The 25,078-nt window shown below is 43.8% G+C and overlaps 1 protein-coding gene across 5 annotated transcripts in view; it reads right to left on the reverse strand.

The window, feature by feature from the left end:
* Positions 1 to 23,611, reverse strand: part of MSANTD3 (Myb/SANT DNA binding domain containing 3) — a 36,386-nt gene extending 12,775 nt beyond the window's left edge. Inside the window, exon 1 of one of the 5 annotated variants that reach the window (XM_068553037.1) lies at positions 23,443 to 23,611. The gene's annotated coding sequence lies outside the window, so the exon portion shown is untranslated. Of the gene's footprint in view, positions 1 to 11,786; positions 11,862 to 11,943; positions 12,049 to 12,334; positions 12,397 to 16,430; positions 16,458 to 23,442 lie in introns of those variants that run through there. The other 4 variants (XM_068553041.1, XM_068553039.1, XM_068553036.1 and 1 more) reach the window with 4 other exon arrangements.
* Between the last annotated feature and the right edge of the window lie 1,467 nt (positions 23,612 to 25,078).

Raw genomic sequence — 25,078 nt, forward strand, 5'->3', positions numbered from 1 at the left:
TGTCGTATATGGCAGGCTATCCTTCTTTTTTGTGGTTGAATAACATTCCTTTGTGTACCTATATACCACATTTTCCTTATCCCTCTTTTCAATTGAGGGAACTAAACTAAGGGCCAGTAAGGTAAAATGGATTGTACAAGATCACAAAGATGGTGACTTCAGAAGTCAAGAACCTGGACTGCCCTGATAGTTTGGTAATCTTTTTTTTTAAACACACCAAATAGGGCTTCCCTGGTGGCGCAGTGGTTGAGACTCTGCCTGCCAATGCAGGGGACACAAGTTCGAGCCCTGGTCTGGGAAGATCCCACATGCCGCGGAGCGACTAGGCCCGTGAGCCACAGTTGCTGAGCCTGCGCGTCTGGAGCCTGTGCTCCGCAGCAAGAGAGGTCACGATAGTGAGAGTCCCGCGCACCGCGATGAAGAGTGGTCCCCACTTGCCGCAACTAGAGAAAGCCCTCGCACAACAACGAAGACCCAACACAGCCATAAATAAATAAATAAATAAATAAAATTTAAAAAAAAAAAAACACCAAATAATAGCCATTTTTTAATGCATATTCGTTTAACGTCTTTGTTCACATATTATAGTAAAAGTCACCAATTTTATATTATTTTAAAAATGTGAAATGACATTACATTTTCTCCCTTATCATTATTACAGTCTACATACCTTTTTATATTTTAGATAAAAATTGTATATATTTAACATACATAGAGAAATGATTACTACAAACAAGCTAAATAACATATCTCCTCACATAGTTACCTTTTATATGTGTGATGAGAGCGCCTAAAATCTAGTCTCAGCATGTTTCCAATATTCAATACAGTATTATTAGCTACAGTCATCACTCCTGTACACTAGATCTCTAGACTTATTCATCCTACATAACTGCACTTTGTACCCTTTGACCAACATCTCCCCGTTTCCCCCACCCCCCCATCTCCAGCCCCCAGTGAGCACTGTTCTACTCTCTGCTTCTGTGAGTTTGAATAGCCTGGTATTCTTAGTATCATTTCACAACTATCTCTTGAGCTCTCACCTTGGGTGACTCCAAATTACTCAACCATGACTCCCTAGGTCATCTTGCCATCCTCCCCAGTGCTGAGCCAGCATCTTTCACACAATAAATGCTTAATAAATGTCTTATTCCACTGAACCTATGTGTGTTTTATGACCACACAGTTTTCCACATCTTTTAATCACAGGAAACTTCCTACAAAATTAATCTCTCAGTTACATTATGGCAAGAATGTCGCTAAGCAACAGAGAATGCAGCAATAAAGCAAGCATTGCATGTCCCCTTTGTGGAAAGGGCCGACACGCCCAGTCCTCCTTACATTCTCTAAGCCTCTGATTTTTCAGAATAACAGGCAAGCATCAAGATACTGATGATATAGTCCATTTAAAACTGACCCACTGGGCTTCCCTGTTGGCGCAGTGGTTGGGAATCCGCCTGCCAATGCAGGGGACACAGGTTCGAGCCCTGGTCCGGGAGGATCCCACATACCGTGGAGCAACTGGGCCCATGCGCCACAACTGCTGGGCCCGCACTCTAGAGCCCGCAAGTCACAACTACTGAGGCCCATGTGCCTGGAGCCCATGCTCTGCAGCGGGAGAGGCCACCACACCGCAACGAAGAGTAGGCCCCGCTCACCGCAACTGGAGAAGGCCCACACACAGCAATGAAGACCCAACACAGCCAGAAATAAATAAATAAATTAATTAATTAAAACAAAAAAAACTGACCAACCTGTATTGAAAGCATTAGAAACTAACGTGAAAGGAGTCCCACTGGCCAAAAATGGGACATTTGAACAAGGGTGATGGGTACACAAAGATTCATTAAATTATTCTCTTGATCTTTGTGCACGTTTGAAAAGTTCCACAATACAAAGCTGGGGGGTGGGGGGAGGCTGTGACTTTTAAGTTTATGGTACACTGATTTAAAAATCACACCATTACAAGTCAGCTTTTCACCTACTATGCCTGGGGAGGGGTTACTATAGTTGTAAATAACTGAAATCTGTTAGATCTGAGGCTGGAGGGGACCCAGCCAGATCAGAGAGCCTTGAAATAGAGGCCAAGGAATGTAGGCTTTACATGGGGGCAACAGAGCCTAGTCAGGGTCCCCCACTATGTACCACCTCCTCCCAAAAGTTAAAGTTAGTGTCATCAGTGTCTCCAGATACAAGGTACCTCACATTCATCATGGACACATCAGTATCAGAAATCGAGAGATTTAGACAAGTCAAAGGTGGTTTGGCCCTCAGGTCTTAGGCAAAGAGAAATGAGGGGGAATTTATCTTTGGAGATGTGTCCCTGTACCCCTAAATTATCAGGCCTACGCTTCAGTCACGTTGCTCTAATGTTCCTACAATGATCCAATCTAGGCCCCTTCTTCCCCAAAGGTCCAAAATTAATTTTTGACTTCATCAATACTCCTATTTCCTATAGATCGGTGTTCCCAAACTGAAATTTATTAACACACCCTACCTATATCTCTTCTATATGATCTCTATCTGCCAAGATGACTACGTTCAACTTTATGTTCTATAGTTTTTATTATGAAATCAATAGGTATACTGAATGTTCTTAAACTACACAGCCCCCAGAGCAGATTCTGATCTGAAGCCCATCCCAATTCTTCTGCCCCCAGAAGATGTCTACCCACTCTTTTTAAGAATCACTGCTATAAGGATTGGGAATCTGATTCACAAATGAAAAAGGGATTGTTCCCTGTTTCATTCTATTAAAGGTAATGCTATTTTATACATTATATATTTTTTCTTTTTAAATAAATATTTTTTCTATCCTTGATTATTTCAAGATAAATTCCCAGAAGAGGAATGGTTGCCACAAAAGATAAAAACACTCAAGACTTTTGTTCCATCACCATCTGCCCTCCAGAAATGGTGTACTAATTGACATGCCCACTTCATTGACTTCTGCTGTTAACATTTTTTAAATCTATGCCAACTGTGGAGGTGAAAAAATGTCCCTTCATTGTTTAGTGATATATGAATTGCAGCTCTCAGCAAATAAGCCATACTCTGCCTGAACAAAGTCCCTTTGATACTTAGTGGAAATGAAACTACATGGAATTAGTTCCAAGCAATTTAATAATTCTTCCTCACAGTGTGTGCAGTACCACTAACTGCCACCAGGTGGTGGTGGGCTGGGGGGAGTCTAAATTCATAAGGATCTTAACCTAAGTGTGGCCAGTTGAGTCTCTAATAAGAGCAATAATTACAATAGCAGATAATTTTTATTGAGCCTTTACTGTGAGTTTGACACAATACTAACTGCTTAATATGCACTATATCATTTAATCTTCCCAAAAATAGCCCCTGAGAGCATCATTTGTTACCCTGTCAAAAAAAACAAAAACCCACAAAACTTTATGAAAGTACCAGAAATACCAGAAGAAATTACACAACTGCTCTCAAAAGCAAATACTCAGAATTACCAACACCTGGGGACCATTAATAGCCTATTAATTAAACTATTATTTAATCACTAGCTAAGTAAATCCAAGTTACCAATTTACTTTGCTTAATTTTGTAGAACAGCAGGCCTCCCTCGGCCATGTGGTTGCATCCTGCCGGGCTATAAAGGGATTCTGGTGTGAGACAGTGTACCCTAAAGGTCCCCTATGGATCCCCAACAGCCTCCTGAAGCAGGCTGTTTATCCCCACTAAACCAATTATTATTCCTATTTCCCGAATCAGAAAAGTGAGGCTCAGTAACTTGCCAGTGATCACACAAATAGTAGCAGCACTAGGATTCAAAACCAGGTCTGACTCCATGCCCAGGCTGCTCTCTGATCTGCTTAGCCCTCTTCTTTCAGACCTAGTGACAGCCTCTAGTGCCCCAGCTCAAATTACATATCAATTAGCAATCTGATTGTCAGCAGGGACAACCTAGGAAGAGCTGTGCCTGCTTCCCTCATCTCCATTTGTTGGCTCCTCCCCTCCCTTCCCCACTCCCATCACCTCCCCCCTTCTAGGTCTCAAACCTAGGGTCCACAGCTCCCCACCCCAACCCAGGTGCACCCCTCTCACTCTAACTAGGCTTCTGAAATAATTTCCACTGTTGATCTGCTAAGAATGTATGTTTGAAAAGTAACTGTAGCAATAATATGGGGCTTTAAAATGGTCCACACCTCAGCGAAACTGGATGCTGACATTCTGCTTGAGCACCTGACAGTCCTAAGTAAACAAACACTTCCCAAAGAAAGAGATCTCCAAGAGAAGCTTATTAATAGAAGCTTCGAGGCTAGAAAGCACATTATAGCTTAAAACTGCTTAGGAACGTCCCTAACTGGTTATAGATGACAACACAACAAGCCTTCCCTGCTACGTTAGCGTTTCTTAGAAACTGCCCTTCCCTTCCCCCCAACTCCCCTCTGTACGGATCATCTTTTTTGTCTGCTGTTCTGCTAGACAGAGTGCTACCCGTTCTTATGTGTGGTTGTAGGACAACAAGCAGCCCAGAGACCCCACAGTGGGCCCTCAGCAAAATTTAATGAATGAATGTATTTTGATATAGTCATAAAACTGTCTACCATGCACAGAATGAGTATCATACATGGTAAAACAATCAGTACACCGAAAAGCTGCATTAAAGTAAAAATGGTCAAATAAAATAGCAAAATCTAAATGCAATGGAAGTTCCTCTTGGGCTAAGCAAAGGCCCATAGACAATACTAAATAAAATAGCAGGATTCCAATACCATAAAAGAACAAAGGGGAAATAATCAGCAAAATTCCCAAAACACTAACATTGACTAAACCACCAGAAGATTGTAATAAGTACATTTACTATGCACCTTAAAAATCCATCTGTTAGGGGACTGAATGTTTGTATCCTCCCCCCGCAAAAAATTCATTTGCTGCAACCCTAACTCCCAGGGTGACTGTATTTGGAGATTAGGCTTTTAAGGAAGTAAGTAAGATTAAATGTGGTCCTAAGGATGGGGCCCTGGTTCAAGAGGATTAGTGCCCTTAGAAGAAAAGACAACAGAGAGCTTGCCCCTTCCCCCACTAACCCCAGGGCTTAAAAAGAGGCCATGTAAGCACACAGAGAGATGGCAGCCACCTACAAGCCAAGAGAAGAGCCCTCAGAATGAAACCTACCTTGCTGGCACCTTGATCTGGACTTCCTAGCTTCCAGAACTGTGAGAAATAAATTTCTGTTGTTTAAGCCTCCCAGTCTGTGGTCTTTTATTATGGAAGGCTAAGCTGACTAACACACCATCTAATGATATTTTAAGTCCACCAAGGGTCAAACTATGTCCTAAAATTTCAGCAAAGACCAGAGAAAGTTGGCCAGATTTTACTTCTACTGCTGTTTGTAGAAAAGGGAGTTCTTTGAAGTCAATACTCAGGATGGGAACCATGACTAAAAATCTGTGACACTGAGACCTCAGACAGATATTAGGATATTAATGCACTACTGTTCTTAAAGTGAAGTGAAATAACCAAGACAGTGGATGCAGAGAACCTGGGCTCAAATCCTGAATTCAGCACTCACCTAGCTGTGTGACTTTGGGCAAGTCAATTAACCTCTAATGCTTCATCTGTAAAACAGGGTTAATACTCCCTACTCTGCTTTATTCCCTCTACACAACTGTCCTGCAATGGGAGTAAAGAGGCACAGACTAGATCTTCAATAAATTTTAGTTCTTTGCACCCCTCTCACCCATACTGAACTGCTTCCAAAAGTAGAATAGTGGTCTAAATACAGTGTATACTCAAATACTTATTGGCTCTTTTATTCATAGACACACAATTCAACAAATATGTAATGGACTCCTGCCAAAGGCTCAGTACTGTCCTAGAGTATGTGGGAGATACAAAGACAAGCTGAAGGAGCATTGGCATGCAGAAACTGACAACCAAAAGGAGAGGTACGATGAAATGGACACCATAACAGAGGACAAAGCACCCTGGGTGTTCAGAGGAGAGAAGAGGTTAATTTGCACTCTTCATGAACAAGAGGACATTTGAGCTAGATCTTTAAGAATGTATAGGATATGAACAGAGAGAGCTGAAGGAGATCATTCAGATAAATAATTGATAAGAAAAGACCTGGATTCTGAGTGGTGGTGATGTTAATGGAAAGGAGGCAGTGCATGCCAGGGACTGTTTCAAAGTGAGAAATGACCAGGACGTGTGTGTGTCCGCACTACGGTGGGGGATCAACAGAAAGTAGAGGCAAAGAGGATACAGAAGGATTAAACAAGCACCTAGAGCACCTACATGCACAGACACCGGAAGGAGGGGTATTCCTTAAGATCCAGGAGACCACAGTCCAGTGAAGACATATCACAACACAGTGTACTGTGGATGGGCTGGTGACAAGGCAGTGTGATAAGCACAGTGACAGAGATGTACCCAGGGATGTTACTCCAGGACTGGGTGGGATCTAGAATAAGGACATTAATTCCTATCAGAATAGACTGGAAATAGAATTAGCATTAGAACAAAGCAGGGCCACTTTGGAAAGACCGAAAGAAGGAACAAATACAGAATTGGTGAGTAAGCTGCAGGAAATGTGGCAGCCAATCCCTGAAGGGAGGCCTGGCCACAGGTTATGGGTGATCAGTTTGCTCTAAAGAGATGAGAGCCTATTTCCTATCCTGGTCTGTTGACTCTGTCTCCTGACTCAGCATCCCCCAAACAACTTTTTTTGGAAACAACATAGATCCTAACATGTTATAACTAAAAAAGGACCTCAGTCCAATCCTCTAATTTTACAGATGAGGAAACTTAGGCTTAGAGCAAACTATGGGGGTTCCCGGGGTCCCAGTAACAGAGGAGGGCCTAAAAGCGAAGCTTCATTATTTGTTTTCAACCCCTCCCCCCACATCTCTTCTCTGGAACCCTCCCGTCATCAAGATGCCCTTTTGCTAGGTACCCTCAAGCCTTCCCCACTATCCCAACTGAAAACTCGAGGGCACTGCTCTCAACTCTAACACTCACTCTGTGACGTCAGGCAAGTCCCCTTTCCTCCCTGACTGTTGATTCCTCATCTCTAAAAAATAAAGCTGCAATGGGTGTTCTCTAAAGCCCCATCCGGTGCTGGCAGTCCATACTAGCACTGCTGCTACAATGGTTTTTCTGCAACCTAATTTCCACAGTTCTCTGCCAAAGACACATAGATGGTATTTTCTGATTATTTATGAGGCTAGTGGAGCTACTAGCCAAAGAAAGAGAACACTGCCACAGAATAAAGTGATCTCAGCACTTCAGAGGATTTAAGGCCCAAGCCCAGGTTTAACTCTATGGGTTAAGTAGTTCCAAGTGAAACATCTAAAGCAGGTGATGGGATCTCTCTTTCCCCAGCTCCTTGAAGACCACCTGGTACACAGTAGGTACTCCATAAATATTTGTGGAATATACATTGAAACTAACCTGCTCGCCATTCACATTTTTTTACTAATTATATCTAGATGTTCTACTATCTTAAATTTCTTCTTCTATAAAGGATTTCTCATAACAAAAATCATTTCCTGGCTTCTTCTTGTAAATACTGTTGCATGCCAAATTTTTTACAACATGATACAAATTTCTACAGCTGTGATGACTTCATTATTTCATTTGAGGCAGAGGTAAGAATAGTCAGACATTACTGTCCCCGTGCACACCTTGCCGTGTACCTGCTCTCGCGTGTTCAGACCTGTCTACTCAGGATGGCCACTCACCTGTGCCCTCTCCGTCTTCTTTCTTTCCCTTAGGGGAGCTTCCAGTCTAAACCTAGCACTAAACTTGCTTCCTCCAGGGCTCTCCCTCCCCTTTCCCTTCGCCACCCACTCCAGGCAGCCAAGTAACTGGGAAGTGTTTATTTTTACCATCTGTGTCTGAGGGTGACTGTGAGCAGAACCAGCCTTGTGTTTAAGGCAAGAGCTCCGCCCTCCCGTCCCCCCTCCCTCACAGTTCCCTCTGTGAACCAGAGGCAGGTTCTTAAAGGTCCTGACCCCTTCCTTCCCCTCCCCCACCGCTCCTTCCTAAACCATCTCCCCACCCCCATCCCAGTCTCCCTGAAATTCCCTTGGAGTCATTATTAAAGTACCCTCCACAGAAAGTGCTTTTACAATACAGAAAAGTCCCCTTATGCAGGTGTTCCTGCTCCAGCCTGCTTCTTGTCTGTGAGGACTCTCTCCTCTAGGCCCACCACTTCAGCATCAACGGCTCTCAAATCTCTGGGCCCAGGGTCTCAAGTATTTATCTTTTCCTGCAGCCCTCAGAATTACTCTGTACTGCAATCTATCCGTACCCTCGAGGGGCTCCTCTATCTGAGCTCCTGAGGCACGGAACTACATTTTATTTGTATCTTGAGCACACAGTTGACTCTCGGTGTTTGTTCAAAAGAAAGTAGGGGGCTTCTCTGGTGGCGCAGTGGTTGAGAGTCTGCCTGCCAATGCAGGGGACACGGGTTCGAGCCCTGGTCTGGGAAGATCCCACATGCCGCAGAGCAACTAGGCCCGTGAGCCACAACTACTGAGCCTGCGCGTCTGGAGCCTGTGCCCCGCAACAAGAGAGGCCGCGATAGTGAAAGGCCCGCGCACCGCGATGAAGAGTGGCCCCCGCTTGCCGCAACTGGAGAAAGCCCTCGCACGAAACAAAGACCCAACACAGCCAAAAAAATAAATAAATAAATAAATATAAATAAAAAATCCTTCCCTCTAAAAAAAGAAAAATATATATATATGTTGGATGTAATTTGCTTTAAAAAAAAAAAAAAGAACGTAGGGGTGTCAGGGAGAACCTCTCTCCAGCCCCATCTTCTCTCCTCAGCACCACACACATTTCCAATTGTCTCCTAGCCACCTCTATCTAGCTGTCCATTATGGGTACCTCAGAAATCTCCAAAAGCAAACGAATTATTCCTCTACCCCCAGACCTCCTGATTTCTGATAATTTCAGCCACATTAACTTGGCTCAAAGCAGAAACCTCAGCGTGCTCTTCAATCACATGGAACCACTCATCACACTTACCACTACTACACATTTTACCTCAATACCTCTTCTCTCTGCTCCAATCCTCACTGCCTATGTCCAAGGTCAGCCCTAGTCTCCCAAAATGATCTCGCAAACTTCCAGCCCCTCTTCCACACAGCCACCAGAAGGATCTTCCTTAAACATAGTGAGGATGCCACAGTCCTGCGTGTAAACCTCTGACATCTCCCCCACTGCATAAGCAATAAAGTCCAAACTGCTCACAAGGCATTCAAGGCCTTTCCAGATTTGGCCCCAATTACAGTGCCCCCTCCACCCCACCCCAAACCAACCTTTCCATGTATGTTTCAACCCGGCCAGACGAAACTCACCTTCGTGCCCTTGAACCTACTGCGTTCTCATGCCTCTGCGCATGGGGCCTCCTCTGGCTGGAATTCTTTACCCCAAGAACCACCAAGGGCTCATCTTCAACCCTCAAGGTCCAACTCTCATGAAATTTTTGTGAAGCCTTCCTCAACTAATACCCAAGCTATTATGTTTATTTTATTTATAACAGCTTCCTCCTAAAATGAGTTTGAGGCAGCTTACAAACTACGTACACACTGCAACTAGATTTTTTTTTAAGAGAGAGGATATCAGGGCAAAGACAAGACAGAGGTAAAAAAGATAGAGGTTAGGAATTTGTGTAGCATTCAAAACCTCTGTGATAACGTCTCATCTTGTTAAATCTTGTTAAAGAGGTAGATTAGCCCTGAGTATTCTATCCAGAATGAATGAGTTACTCTTCTCTGAGCTCACTGCCAGTTGTATATGATTGTACTTCCCATATTTTCTGTGATTTGCTCATTGTGTCCATCTCCCTCACTAGGCTGGGAAATTCCTAAGGGAAACACATAATTTCTGACTCATCTCTCTCCCCAGCATGAAGCATATGACTCAGCATAAGACTGGTGCTCAGCAGACAAGCATTAAACAACTGTCACCATGGACAGGGAAAAAGGTCCTAGTGCTTGTTGAGCTCCCTACCAGGCATTTGAAAAAACATTCTTTAATCCTCACCAAAAAATTACATGGCGGAGAAATAGCAGACCTAGGATTCGAACCTCCCACTGTCTGTCTCTCCAAAGCAACTGCTCTTTTTACTAGGCACACGGCTCCCTACTTTCACCATCACTATGTGCCCAAACACCCCCTCCTTCAAGTCCTGGTTTTAAAACAACCCTTCTCTAAGAAGCCTTTCCTGCTCCCTCAGGAGAAAAGTCAGCCTGAGTTCAGCCCCGACCTTAAACAACACTCAAGTAAGACACGGTCACAGTCGGGAGAGGAAGGGGTGCCTTCTGGGTAGCCGAGCACTAGTGGGCCGGGTGGGTGTTCTTCAGATGGTGTTGTGGGTCCTCAGCTCTCCTTCTACCCCCTGCCCCTGGGTGCAATGCCTGGGCCTTCCTGCCTTTCTCTTCCTTCTTCAGGGTCCAAAGCCTTCCAGTTCTCCCCATTTCAAACTGAACCCCAAAATAATCTCCTCAGGCCCATTGCTTCTCTAACCAAGGGAACTGTATTCAAACACACTCCATTACATCAGTTCAGCCTTTGTACTGATATTTTAAGCATCTTACCAATCTTCAGGGTTGTTGAGCATCCCAATTGCCTCAAACATAGTAAAAGAATTTCAAGAATCATGAGAAGCGACCATTACATTTTAGGAGGCCCCGTCACCTGGCGCTCAACCCATCTGAATACTTTTGGGGTGTCCTGGGAATAAGAAGAGACAATCCACCGATCTCACCCCAGGATCCCTCCCCCCTCTCTCCTCCCAGACAGGATGCCTGGTCTCTAAGGGCAGGATGGAATCCTGGTCCAGAAAACTGCTGGGGTGGTAGACGCTGGTCCCTTCCTCCATATCCTCTTCCAGAGCTTCAGAATCCTCCCTTCTCCTCCCCGTCCACCCCTTGTCTCTCTGGCCCCAAACTCCCCTAGCAGTCCTCAGTCCTACCTCAGGAACTATGTTTTTGAATTAATATTCAACAATTTCCTTGGTAACACAATTGACTTATCTGACATACTAAAATGCACACCCCTGGCCCTGATATTATCCTACCTCCCGGTTTTAAATGCGTAACAAATATATCCTATAACCACTCTCCTGACACTGCAGGAACATCTGTGATCTTAAATGTTACCATACCTAAGAATCACCCAATCTCCTGAATCAGAATAGGGAGCCTAAATTTTCTCTATTTCCTACTCCTAAATAAAAATTACTCGTGCAATTTAGAGTAGGTACATCACAGAGCCAGTGTGATTACTTAATTAGATAACTCATGCCAACTGTTTGGTACCTAGGGCCTGGTATATAGAAAGTGCTCAATATTTAGCTATGATCATTTACGTACATTATCTCTCACAATAGCACCTGGGGGTAGGCATTACACCATGCACTCCCCTGCCACCATCCCTCCCCCCATCTCACCCCCATTTACAGAAGCAGGAGCCCAGGCTCGGAGCAAAGGAGATTTCCCAAGGTCAGGCGGGCACCGATGTGATGTTCGGTCCTCAGCCTCTGAGTGAGGGACCCCTCCCATTACACCCCTGTAAGGGACACAAGGGGTCTTAAAGGAGACGAGTATGGAAAAGCGCGAGCACAGTGCCCGGCATACAGTGGGGACCCCGGGATGGGGAGACCCCGGCACTGCGAGCCATCCGGATTCCTCCCAAGCGGCTCCTCCACTCCCGGAGTCCAGAGTCTCCCGACCCCGGGTGCGACGCTGAATCTCCCCGAGGTCCGCGCCCTGGGGCTTTGTACGCCGCAGGCCGGCCCCACTCACCGAGTCCCATCGCGGCGTGCGGAGGTGGCAGCCGGGCCTGCGGGGCAGGGGTCGTGGGGCCTGGGCCGGAAGCCCGCCCTGCCGGCCGCGCGGCCCCCGCACGTCTGGCCCGCGCCTCCCGCCTCGCTGCGGCCCGCCCGGCGGGCCAGCCTCCTACCTGCAGCGGCGGCGCAGCGGCCACGGCGATCGGGGGAGGGGCCGGCGAGATGCGAGCGCGGGCGGCCGCGGCTCCTCTCGCAGGCTGGGCGGCCGGGAGGGCCGCGGGCTCCGGAGCGCCGGGCGGCGGCGGCGCGCCCCCGGCCGGTCAGGCCCCACCGCGCGCGCAGCGGCCACAAAGCCCAGGAGCCGCCGCCCCCTCGCGGGCCGCCCGCCGCCTGCGGGTCCGCAGGCGCCGAGGAGGGCGGGAGCGCGGCCCCGCGCAGTCCCCACCTCCCCCACCCCTGGTCGCGGGCCTCCCCCGAGGTTCGGGGCGGGGCGCAGGGGGTCCCCCGCCTACCCACCCCTCTCCCTCCTGGCTGACATTCTTGTGCTGAGTTCCCTCTTCCCACCTTTGCGGACGAGCTCCTGAAGGACTTGAAAAACTGTTTCATTTCCATGAACAACAAAAGAATGTTATTTGTCGCAAGGTATTTGGCGGCCATGGACGCGAATTAGCCCAGTCCAAACCCCCTGTCTGAGAAAGGCCCCTTTTCTTTCGGGACACCCTGCTACTTGAGTAGACAACCCTCCTTGGCTGGGTTCATCACGGAGTTGTGTTTTGTTTTGTTTTGTTTTTTAATTTGCGGGATGTCTCCCCCTAGGCTGCGCACCTCGAGGGCAGACACTGTACCCTGTGCAGCCCAGGACCTGGTTCAGACACTGTGCGACGAGTAAGTGGAAATTTGTGCGCGGATGAATGAATGCACGACAGATGCAGCTCTAGGACAAGGCACCTTTCATCGTGCCCCCACAAGGATGAGGGCTAGGTGTTTCTTTTGCCCTGTATCCATTGGGAAGATTCCAGGCTCAGAAGGGCAGAGAGGGCCGCTGAACTTTCTCTTGTTCTAATCGACGTGAAATTCAGATAACATAAAAATAGCCACTTTAAAGTCAACAACCCAGTGGCGTTTATTACATTCACAATGTTAAACAACCACACTATCTCTATCTAATTCTGAAACATTTATCACCCCAAAAGGAAACCCCCTACCCATTAAGCAGTCACTCTCTATCCCCACCGCTCCCTAACCAGGGGTAACCACTAATTTATTTTCTGTCTCTCTGGATTTGGCTATTCTAGACATTTCATATCAATGGAATCATACAATATGTAGTCTTTTGTGTCTGGCTTCTTTCACTTAGCATGATGTTTTCAACGTTCATCCAGATTGTAGCATGTATCAGTACTTCATTCCTTTTCATGGCTAAATAATTGTATGTATACCACAGTGCGTTTGTACATGTATCCATTGATGGATATTTGTGTTATTTCCACCCTTTGACTACTGTGAATAGTGCTGCTCTGAACATGCCTGTAAACGTATTTGTCTGTATATCTGTTTTCAGTTCTTTGGGGTATATACCTAGGAGTGGGCTTGCTGGGTCATATGGTAATTCTATGTTTAACTTTTTGAGGAACTGCCAAAAAGATTTTCCATAGTGGCTAAGTGAATGATTTTACATTCCCACCAGCAATGTATGAGGGTTCCAAATTCTCCACCACCTCACCAACACTCGCTATTTTTTCATTTTTAAAAAATTTCTTGACTATATGTGAGGCTACTGCCACCCTCCCAGCTCCCATGACCCACAGACCCACTTGGCTGAGAGGCTGAGAGGCTGAGCCAGGTCTTTTGACTACAAAGAAACACCCAAACACTTCTAGGGGTCAGAAGCACCAATAAAAATAAAGACCCTTACTATAACTTAGACTTATACTGCTCCTTGTTCATTATTTTAACAAATTTGTCTGGTGTCCAAGAAGCTTTGAAATTGTCCAGAGAACTTGGAAACTAAGACCATCCCGAGAGAGTTACTATTGGCAAACAAACTTTATGACACTCACCTCACGGGAACCCAGAGCAGTACACCATTTCCACTTCGAGTTTTCCACCCTAGTGCCACGTTAGACTCTATGAAGATTTCCTTCTAAAATGAGGATACAGCCAAGGGAAAACTATTGGGGAGTGAAAACAGTCAATTCAGATTGGAAATCTGATTGACAGGTGGTACAGTAAGGGAAAAGAAAGCAATGAATTTAACAGACAGACAGGGGCCTGAATCCTGACTTTACTGCTTATACTTTGTGAACTAAGTTAACCACTTAGAATCTCAGGTTTTTCATTTCTAAGGTGAGAATAATAATACTTACCTGGCAGGGTGATGAAAGCTTCTAGTCTTGACTTTAATACATGATCAGTACCATTATTATTACTGCATGTTTTCAGCATTGTTATTATTGTTTAAAATAATAATATTTTAATGATGATTGACATGAGCCACACGCAGAAATGCTGCTAAGGAAACAGAAACTCCTATCTAATCATGTGTCTCCTCCTCAAATCAAGAGAGTAAACTATCTCCAAAACTAATGTGACAAGGGCATCTTGTAATGTGTGTAATGTGGTCACTGCCCTCCCAGCTGTCTCCTTGTTCCCTTATTTCCCTCCTTGTTCCCTGCCCTTGGACAAGCTTCTTAACCCTCCTGAGTCTTATCTGTAAAGTGATGTAACAATACCTACTTAACAGGGTTGTCTGAGGATTCAGTAAGGTATTTATAAAAGGCTTAGTACTGTGCAAGTTACATAGAAAACACTCAATAAATGTTATCTATTATTTATTATTAATAATAAAGTTGCTATAACTTCTCTGTAGAAAGAGTCAATAGAAGGGTGGAGCCTACACAGAGTCTAATAAAAGGAAGCCTTTCAAGAGAACCCATCTGTGTGACTTGTCCCTTCCTCAAGAGCAGGAGGGCCATTCCAGTGATGGAGGTGAGTGATGCATTGCACTCTGATAGCTTGTTGAGAATAACTCTGAAAACAGTTTCTCCTTTGCTCAGATCCAGTCTCACCAAGCAGACTTGACATAGGAGTTGGTTTCTACATAAGTTTTCTTAAGGGAGGGAAAATGCACTGATCATCCAACCTGAATACTCCACAGTTTTAAGAAAGTACAGTTCTCTTAATACATTGAGGTTTAGTTTATCCAACCATTTTGACTGCTCAGATCCAGTATCCCTAAAATTGAATTAAGTATGGACATTAGAGACAACTTTAATCAGGCTTTCTTAGTGGCAAGGAAGAGATTCATTCAAACTTGCTAAAGGGAAAGGTGTTTATTGAATTTTAGGTGAATTTGAAATACAGGAACAACCCAAGTTACATAGGACCTCACAGAAACCTAAGAGCCACTAGGAACCAATTTTTCTCTCTCTCATTTGAGGTCAGTGTGTCTTTCTATGTCTCCGCCTCTGACTTCCTTTGTCTCTCTGCCTCCCTCTTTGTCTTGTTACATCTTTGTCTCTCTCTGGATATATGCTCCTTCTTCCCTACCTCTCAGCCTGCTCCCTCTGCTTACTCACCTGCACTTGGCCATCATGGACTCCCCAGCCTAGGGTAGAAACCTCCTGCTCGTCTGTTGGTTCATATTGACCTACACAAAAAAATGTGATTGGCCCAGCTCATCATTTCAAGATAGGATGCAAGTTGGCAGCCTATGAATTGATTGCTTTTGGACTAGAAGTCTGCTTTAACTCAATCAGCTGTTATGAGATGGAAGGGAGGTATCATCTGGTACAAAAATAACCACCCCACACAGCAGAGGCTGGGAGTAGGGGTATTCACCAGAAGCTGGCATGGGTGGATAGATGCACTGAAATCATTCTATTAATATGACCATACTTTCTGAACCAAATGTCAGAATAAATAGTATAAAAAGTATTTGCAGGGACTTCCCCGGCGGTCCAGTGGTTAAGATTCCACTCTTCCACTACAGCGGGCATGGGTTCCATCCCTGGTCCAGGAACTAAGATCCCTCATGCCGCGTGGTGTGGCCAAAAAAAAAAAAAAATTATTTGCAATCCACTCTCTAACGGTAGAGACGGTCTGAGGTATAGTTCAAATACTGAAATCTCAGAACTTCTGAAGCATTTTGATAGCTAATGACAACAGACCAAGACTTTTGAAATTGAGACTTTCCTGAAAAATCTTAGTCACCGTAAGATGGTGAGTGATCTTATAAAGCAGAATACCTACATCACAGAATTGTTGAGAGGATTAAATGAGTAACATATATAAATCACTTTAGTAGTTCCTATATAAATGTTATTATCACATAATAGAAGACTGAATAGCCCTTAATCTATGGTGACCCCACCAAGATACAGCTATCCTGTTAGGCAATCTCTGGCTGCTAGACAATCTGTCTCTTTGCACATTTCTCTTCAAACATAACATCAAACACCAGACAAGTAGGAGAATAGTTTTTAGGAAGCTTCAGAGGCTGGCAGTGATGCTTTCCACTAAGTACATAGAGTTGATTTTTTATCTGAACATCCCCTTCCCTAAATTGGAGAAGGGCAGACTATTCTTCAGATGGCTAGATAGATCCAAATATCTTTTGTAAGACATGAGCATGGAGAAAAACAAAAATGTCTCAACTTACAGGATCCAGCTGTCCAGGGAAGGAATGAGGGGTGAGGAGCTGGGAGTGCTGAACAAGAGCATACAGGTGGAGTCGTTAGGAGACCAAAAGCTACTGCTGATGGAGCAACCTAGAAGAGTGCCAGGTCAGAAAGTGATGGGCTATCAGGGCCAGAATGAAATACAGGCTGCATGAAAATTCCAGAACTCATGGATTTCAAATGCCTATACTCTACCTTTCCATGAGACCCACCTTGTCTATTTTAAAGTGGCTGCATTTGCAAGCTACTGGCCACTGGAACTGCTGGTGCCACAGCAATTTGATGTTGAGGTGGTTTTGGTGAACATGCTATCAGTATCTAGGTTTATTAGTTACTCACTGTGGTGTAACAAGTTACCAGAATTGAGAGGCTTAAACCAATGAACATGTATTGTCTCACAGTTTCTGTGGGTCACGAAGCTTATCTAAACAGTTCTGCCTTGGGGTCTCTTACAAGGTCACAGTCAAGATGTCAGCTGGGGCAAGAGGCAGGTTCTAGTTTGTCCTCGAGGGTCCCAGTGTTCTTTGTGGGCCCAAATTTGCCCTGGAAGGTTCTAGTTTGTCCTTGATCTTGTCCACATCCAGCTTTCCTTCCCAACTGCCAATCTGGCTGACCTACAGCAACTTCAGGCTCAACACTAAACTCGAGGCAACAGCAGCCTACATAGACTGTTCCACCAGCTGCCACAGTTGCATGAGGTCTAACCCCTTTTAAATGTCTGAAGACACTGCTACAAGCCTGTGTTACTTTTCATAGAGCTGCTTGAAACTGTTCTACATTTCTTTTTTTTTTAAAGATTTATTTATTATTTATTTATTTATTTTTTGGCTGTGTTGGGTCTTAGTTGTGCCATGCAGGCTCTTTCGTGGCAGCGCGCAGGCTTCTCTCTAGTTGTGGCGGGCGGGTTTTCTCTTCTCTAGTTGTGGTGTGCAAGCTCCAGGGTACATGGGCTCTGTAGTTGCAGCACGTGGGTTCCAGAGCACGTGTGCTCTGTAGTTTGCAGCACGCAGGCTCTCTAGTTGAGGCACATGGGCTCAGTAGTTGTGGCGCACGGGCTTAGTTGCCCCGTAGCATGTGGGATCTTAATTCCCTGACCAGGGATCGAACCCGTGTCCCCTGCATTGTAAGGCATATTCTTTACCACTGGACCACGAGGGAAGACCCTGTTCTACATTTCTAGACCTACTCTGCCACTAATAGGCTGTGAAATCTTGGGGAAGAGGTTTAGTGTCTGAAAAATGAAGAGTTTGGTTTAGATCCCTAATTGTAGCTTCAATATTAGTTGCTACTACTCTCTGTTTTTCACTATCAAATTTCTAACTCAGCAATTCCACTTCTAGGTCCTCTCCTAGAAAAACATTTGCCTGTGATTACAAAGAGGCATGTTTATTGCAGCTTTGATAATGGAAAATAAAGGAAGGTATAGAGAGGAGACAAAGGAAGAGAGATGGAGAGGGAGGGGGGAGGGAAAGAAAGAAAGAAAGGAGGGAGGGAAGGAAGGGAGGGAGGGAGGGAGGGGACTTCCCCAGTGGTCCAGTGGTTAAGACTGCGCTTCCACTGCAGGGGGTTGGGGTTCGGGGAACTATGATCCCACATGCCCCGCGGTGTGGTCAAAAATCAAAAAAAAAAAAAACAACAGAAGGAGGGGCAGGGAGAGAAGGGAAAAATCACTGGAAGCAACCTAAAAGTCCATCAATAGGGAATGCTTCAATAAACTATGGTACTTCACAGGACTGACAAAGCAGTGTATGATGTGTTTGTTTGCTTATTTTTCTTTTGTTCTATTTTATGCAGCCATTTTGACTCCACAGTTTTAGACCTGGTCAACATTTTAGTCCTGGGCATATTCTCACCAAGGACATTTTGATCCAACAAAGAGTTAGCTTGCTCTTAACTCTACTGTGAGTATGAGTAGTTAGTATTACTATGGGAAAAGCTAAAAAAGCAATAATAGGTCAATGAAAAATGACACGGAAATATTATTCTTCTGGAGTATCTGAAAGGATTTGCTTACAACATTCTCATAAATTAATCAATAATTAACTAAAGATGTCACTATGTTGTCCAATTCATAATCAATATTTCTGGCAGAAATAATTAATACAAAATAAAATTGACAAAGGCTAAAACTGCACATGGCAAATGTCAGATCTGCTAACCTCGACTTGGGAAAACAGGACTTGCTAGATACACTGTTCACAAACTAGCACTCAAAATGGCAGAAAAGCTAATCAATTAAATTTAAAATAGAAAATTTTCATAGAAAAGAATTGATCCTGTTAATTCTATTAATTATAATTTCAGTAAAATCGAAATGTAAAAATTTGGAAATCATTTAACTGTGCTCGCTGGCCAAGGAATTAAATGAGTGTGATAGAATTGACTCCAGAAAATATATTCTCAACAAAAATTTGTGAATGATTGTATAATTCCGACTGATATTCTTATGTTCTTAAACTTGTGTTCAAAATGTCCTTGAGTCAAAAAATAGCAGAGTCAAAATCCTGCTGTTAAAAAAGTCCTGGTTTCTCTCTACAGGCTCTATGCTCTCACATTTCTTCTTAGTTCTTAGAGTTAATTCTTACAGCCAGTGGTTTGAGAACCACTTCTGTAGCCAGATAAGAAAGGAGGGTCCAGTGCATACCAATTAAAATCCCCAAAGCATTTTTCATGGAATTTGACAAGTTGATTCTAAAATTCATCTGCAAGAGAAAATGTTCAAGAATAGTGAAGAAAGTTTTATTTTACTTTTTTGATCAGAGATGGGACTTGTCTTACCAGATAACAAAATATTCTATAAACTCATATAAATTAAACGCTGCATGTTGCTATACAGGAATAGATAACTAAATCCAAGGACTAAAATAAAGCCCAAACATATTCTTGGACATGTGGGAATATCATATGTATAAACTATATGGAAAGGATTGATTAGTCCACAAATGGGGTTGAGATACTTAGCTATCCATTTACAAAGAAATAACATTTCTACTCTACATCATATTTAAAAAATTCCAGATGAATTTTAAAGCTACATGTAAAAGAATATTGTACAAGTATTAAAATAATATACAGAGGGCTTCCCTGGTGGCGCAGTGGTTGAGAATCCGCCTGCCAATGCAGGGGACACGGGTTCAAGCCCTGGTCCTGGAAGATCCCACATGCCACGGAGCAACTAAGCCCATGCGCCATAACTACTGAGCCTGTGCTCTAGAGCCCGCGTGCCAAGAGCCCGTGCTTGGCAACAAGAGAAGCCACCGCAATAAGAAGCCCGCACACCGCAATGAAGAGTAGCCCCCACTCACTGCAACTAGAGAAAGCCCGTATGCAGCAATGAAGATCCAACGCAGCCAAAAATAAATTTTAAAAAATAATAATAATATACAGATCTTGTTTGTTTTATCAAAAAAGATACTTTCCTATATAAGATACAAAAAGCAAAGCTATACAAGACACTATTGATACATTTAACTATGTAAAAATTGAATTCTACACTCAGAGTGCCCAGATCTTAGATTCTAATACCATTCTCCAATAAAAGGAACCAGGGTTCCTTGGAGAAATGGTTGGTTCTATTAATAGGGTAGGAAATATACAAGATGAGTCTGGAGAATTTTGTAGTGCCAGAAGATAAAGAAGATCTAAACTACATACACACACACACACACACATACACATTCACACACAGTTATGGGGATGTGTCAAAGAGACACAGGAGCCAATTGAAAAAGCACCATTGGCCATAGTTGTAACAATTTGAGCAATAATACAAATAAAGTAGTATTGAATTAGAACCCAAAGTATAAAATAAATATCATAAGTCCATACATATATGATTGAATAAATAAGTAAATGAGGGAGAATAGATAAATCTGCCACGCCAAAGAATTCCAGCATAACTCCCCATTCCTTAAGTGTGGCCTGTGCACAGTGACTCTTCCAATGAGTACAGTATGTAAAGGGAGAAAAGGAAGAGTAACTTTATAGTGGATAAACCAAACAAACACTACCTCAGCCAGCTGATCAAGATTAATATCAATAGTGATAAGTCATGTTGATAGGCTTGAAATGAGGTGATAAGAAGGGCATTTTACCTCTGTGGTTTTCCTCCCCCAAACCCAAAACTCCAGTCTAATGATGAGAAAAACACCAGGTAAATCCCAACTGGGGGTCAGAATACCTAACTAGTACTCCTTAAAATGACAAGGACATCAAAAACAAGGAAAGTCTGGAAACTTCTGCAGCCAAGAGGATCATAAGGGGACATGATGACTAAAAATAATAATGTGCTATTGTGGATGGGACCCTGCAACAGAAAAAGGACATTAGGCAAAAACTAAAGAAATCTGAATACAGTATAAGCTTTAGTTAATAATAATGTATCAGTATTGGTTCATTAATTGTGACAAAGGTTCCATACTTAAGTGAGATGTTAACAATAGGAGAAACAGAGTGTGGAGGTATATAGCAACGCTGTACTATCTTTAGTTCACTGTGACCTTGACAATTTTGAGGAGTATCAGTCAGGTATCTTATAGGATGTTCCTCAGCTTTTCCCAGTATTAGACTGGAGTTATGGATTTGGGGGAGGACAGTAGCTATTAGAACTTTTAAATATGAAATTCTAGGAATCTTGAGAAATACTATTTGCACGTATGGAAAAAAAGGCATGAAAAGGGGTTTACTGAAGCATTATTGGAAAAAAAAAAGTGAAAACTTAACACCCATTGATAAGAAAATGATTAAACTATGGAATAGCCATAGTGTAGTACATCATATTTCATTGACTTCAGGACGTCATCAATTATAGACATCATTATTTTATGTATCATTGAAAAAAAAATGCTCCTAATAAAACTATGACACAGGGACTTCCCTGGTGGCACAGTGGTTAAGAATCCACCTGCCAATGCAGGGGACACAGGTTCAAGCCCTGGTCCTGGAAGATCCCACACGCCGCATAGCAACTAAGTCCGTGCGCCACAACTACTGAGCCTGCGCTCTAGAGCCCGCGAGCCACAACTACTGAGCCCAAATGCCACAACTACTGAAGACCGCACGCCTAGAGCCCGTGCTCCGCATTAAAGAGTAGCCACCGTAATGAGAAGCCCGCGCACTGCAACGAAGAGTAGCTCCCGCTCGCCGCAACTAGAGAAAGCCCGCCCGCAGCAACGAAGACCCAATGCAGCCAAAAATAAATAAATAAAATAAATTTTAAAAACTAAACAAACAAAAAAATAAACAAATAAAGCTTTCTTATCATTTATAATTTTTATTTTATACTTATTCAGAAGGCCACATGAAACTTAAGACATGGATTTTTAACTCCATATCATCCACATGCATACATTAAAATGAAAGTATTAATCAAATAAATTGATTAAAGCATATATAAATCTTCTTCTCAGAGTCTGAACCATCTGAATCATGTTTAGACTCAGTATCATCAATATTCCAGGCTGCTAACATCCATTCTGCAAGTTTTGAAGCATCTCCAGCAGGCGATGACAATTACATCACTACTGCTGCCTAGCTGACAGCAATTGTAAGATGCATACTAATTTTAGAGATAATAACATGTGAATGAAAAAGTGTGCCTTAGAATAATGAAACGAGGGTATTATGCAGCAGCTAAAGCAACCAAGGAAGTTTCACACAGGCCACCATGGAAAGTTCTAATTCATTCATATCGCCAAGGAAAACTAGCAAGTTGCAAAACATATATAGTGTGAGTTCATTTATGGAAACTCTATATTTCTGTGGCAGACACTGAAAATTCAGTTACCCAAAAGATATTCACAACTCGCTTTTACTGTGCCATTCTATAGTTTAGATACTTGAAAAGTAAATTACTTCCCTAGACTCCCATGTTGATAGAGGGGTCATGTGATACAGTATGGCCAGTGACTTGTAGGCAGATGTTCTGGTAGGCTTCCTTTCTTGAATTAAAATATAAAACTTCACAGGATGGCTTTGTCCTTTCCTGCTAATATGTGGATCCACCTTTAGAGAAGCAGCAATCACCTTGTGACCATGAGGACAAACCAGTGGATGGTGAAACCAAGACAGAAAGCCTGCTGGCTCTGAGCTCCTACCCCTGGGCTTCCTTTCGAATGAGACTAATAAACTGCTTCCTTTTGTTGGGTATTCAGTTGGCAGAATAAAGTCCTAACTGCTACAAGTCAGGGTAGGGCTAGATTTTTAAGTATCTGAACAAAATGCACAGTAAACTGATGAGTGGAGTTGGGAATAGAATTGGGAGGGGATGTTGGGGGAATTTCCCTTCATTTTTAATTTTTGAATTTTTTACAACGTAAAGGTATTCACGTATTACCTATGTAGCTAAAAGAATTATTTTTGTAAGATTTATGTCAGAAATGGAAAGAGACTCGCTGACAAGAAAGGCGCTTACAATGGGACAGCATCTCACGCTGAGACCTTTGTTCAAATGACTTAGGTCCAGAAAAGACAAAAAGCTTTTCCACTGAGCTATCAGTTTACTATACATTCAAAAAGGTTAAGCTGGATTGCTTTATTGGTTCTTAGACAGTTTAGACTGCTTCATAGTGCATACTAGTTCCTTTTCTAAAGGCTCTCAAACTACCTTTTTTTGTTTGTTTTTGGCCGCGTGTCTTGCGGGGATCTTATTTTCCCAACCAGGAATCGAACCTGCGTCCTCTGCAGTGAAAGCGCGGCATCCTAAGCACTGGACCGCCCAGGAATTCCCCTTATAAACTACCTTTGATATGATCCATCCTGGGTTTGATTGGTGCTCAGTAAAAGTCAAGATTACCAGAGTCCATTTTTCAAGATCTACTTTTTTCTCATTTCTAAAATCAGCACATTTTCCAGTCTTTAATTTCCTGTTACTGCTCATGTTCTCTGATATTTCCCAAAGACTACCAGCATAACAGTTGCATACAAAAGATCCTGGCACACAAAAAACATGATGATTCTTATGCTATTAACGTTCATGATAGTAATGGCACTTACCACTTATTGGGCATTTCCTTTGTGCCAGGCACTGTGCTAAGCACTTTACACACACTGTCTAATGTCATCTTCACAAAAGTCCCGTGAGCTCCATTTCACAGAAGTAGACCCTGAAGCTCGGGCAGGTAACTTGCCCAAAGCCACACAGAGGCACGCGGTGTCACAACAGACTGCGACCTGCAAAGCACCAGCTCTTGACCACCAAGCTTAATTGAAAAAAAGGCAAAATCAAAAGTGTAAACTCAGGTCAGTCCCCAACAGGTTCTCTTTGCGTACCCTTCAAACACTCACTAAGCTGCCCCACTTAGCCAGAGTTGACTGCCATTCCGATCCTTTCCGTGTTTCCCTTATCACCACCGCCTGAGCTCCGCAGGCTCCTCCCCTCCACTAGCCCGTAGCACCTTCTGCGCAAGCGCACTGTGGCCCGGAACTTGACTACGGCCCCGCGTGTCCCCGAGTGCTATCGAGCGGAGCCGAGCCGAGGGAGCGCGCCGAGCGGGGCCGCGCCCGGCGGTGGGCGGGGCCTGCGTGGAATGGGCAGAGTGACGCGAGCCTTGGATTTGCGAATGATGGCGGGGATTATATGGATTACACTTCTCGCCGGGGAGGAGCCACAAGAAGTTTCCATTGCACAAGTATTTCATCTACCCATCCATTTATTCCAGAAATATGTGTTAGTGGCTACTGTGTGCGGGTACCCACTTGGCATGAAGACTGTCCCCCCGGGGCTCCCCCACTTGATAGATAACTAGAGAAAGTGCGAGAGCGGGGTTCCTTGAACCTCACCCCCACACTCCAACATCCACACAGGAGAATTCCTAATACTGTAGGAGGAAAAGCCGGCCCAGGTCAGGGTTCAGGTCTGCACCCACCTGGGAAATGGCCCCCAGGTTGTCTCTAGGCTTGTCATTCCGTGCTCGTCTGTTCCCCCAGACATTTGTACTTACCCCATGCGCCCTTATGTCAAGGTTCTGTCAGCCCTGCTTACACTGTAGCGGGGTTAGAACACTCCACCATAATATAAGATGAGGAAAGGGCGCACTCAAAAGAGGAGCAAGTAGCTAGGGATGGGTCTGTAGAAGGCAGACGATTAAACCTCATGCTCACCCCTAGGATTATCACTGTGGTTCAAAGGAACTAGGTAATGATAGACCCAGTGTTCATAATACTTGCGAAAGTGTGGGCCCTCCCTCAGGAAGCTCACAATGTTTAAAGAAAGAAAAAGTGTATGGGGGGGCGGGGCGGAGCGGAGAGTGGAATAAAATAAAGATCCCTCCCTCCCAAGTCTTCCTTTCTATGCCTTCCACCTTCCTGTAATAATTAACATGTGCTAAATTTTAGAAATGTTTTCTGCTCTCATTGTTCAGTTTCTAAACCATCTTCTTTTATTTCTGGAGTATATAGTCTTAACTCACTGAAAAACAGCCAACCCTTCTCCTCCTTCTCCTCCACCTCCCCCCCCCCCGCCCTTTTTCACTTTTTGATTAATTATTATTAATCATTTTGTAATTTCCCAGTTCCAAAAACGCTTTTCTTCCATTCAGTCTTACAAGCAAGTAATCTGGTACATTCCTTGTCACTGCCATCACCTCTACACTGTTATATCCCATATATATGTCTTGTCAGTTTCATGACC

Source organism: Eschrichtius robustus, chromosome 10 (assembly GCF_028021215.1).
Source record: "Eschrichtius robustus isolate mEscRob2 chromosome 10, mEscRob2.pri, whole genome shotgun sequence".
NCBI classification, from domain to species: Eukaryota; Metazoa; Chordata; class Mammalia; order Artiodactyla; family Eschrichtiidae; genus Eschrichtius; species Eschrichtius robustus.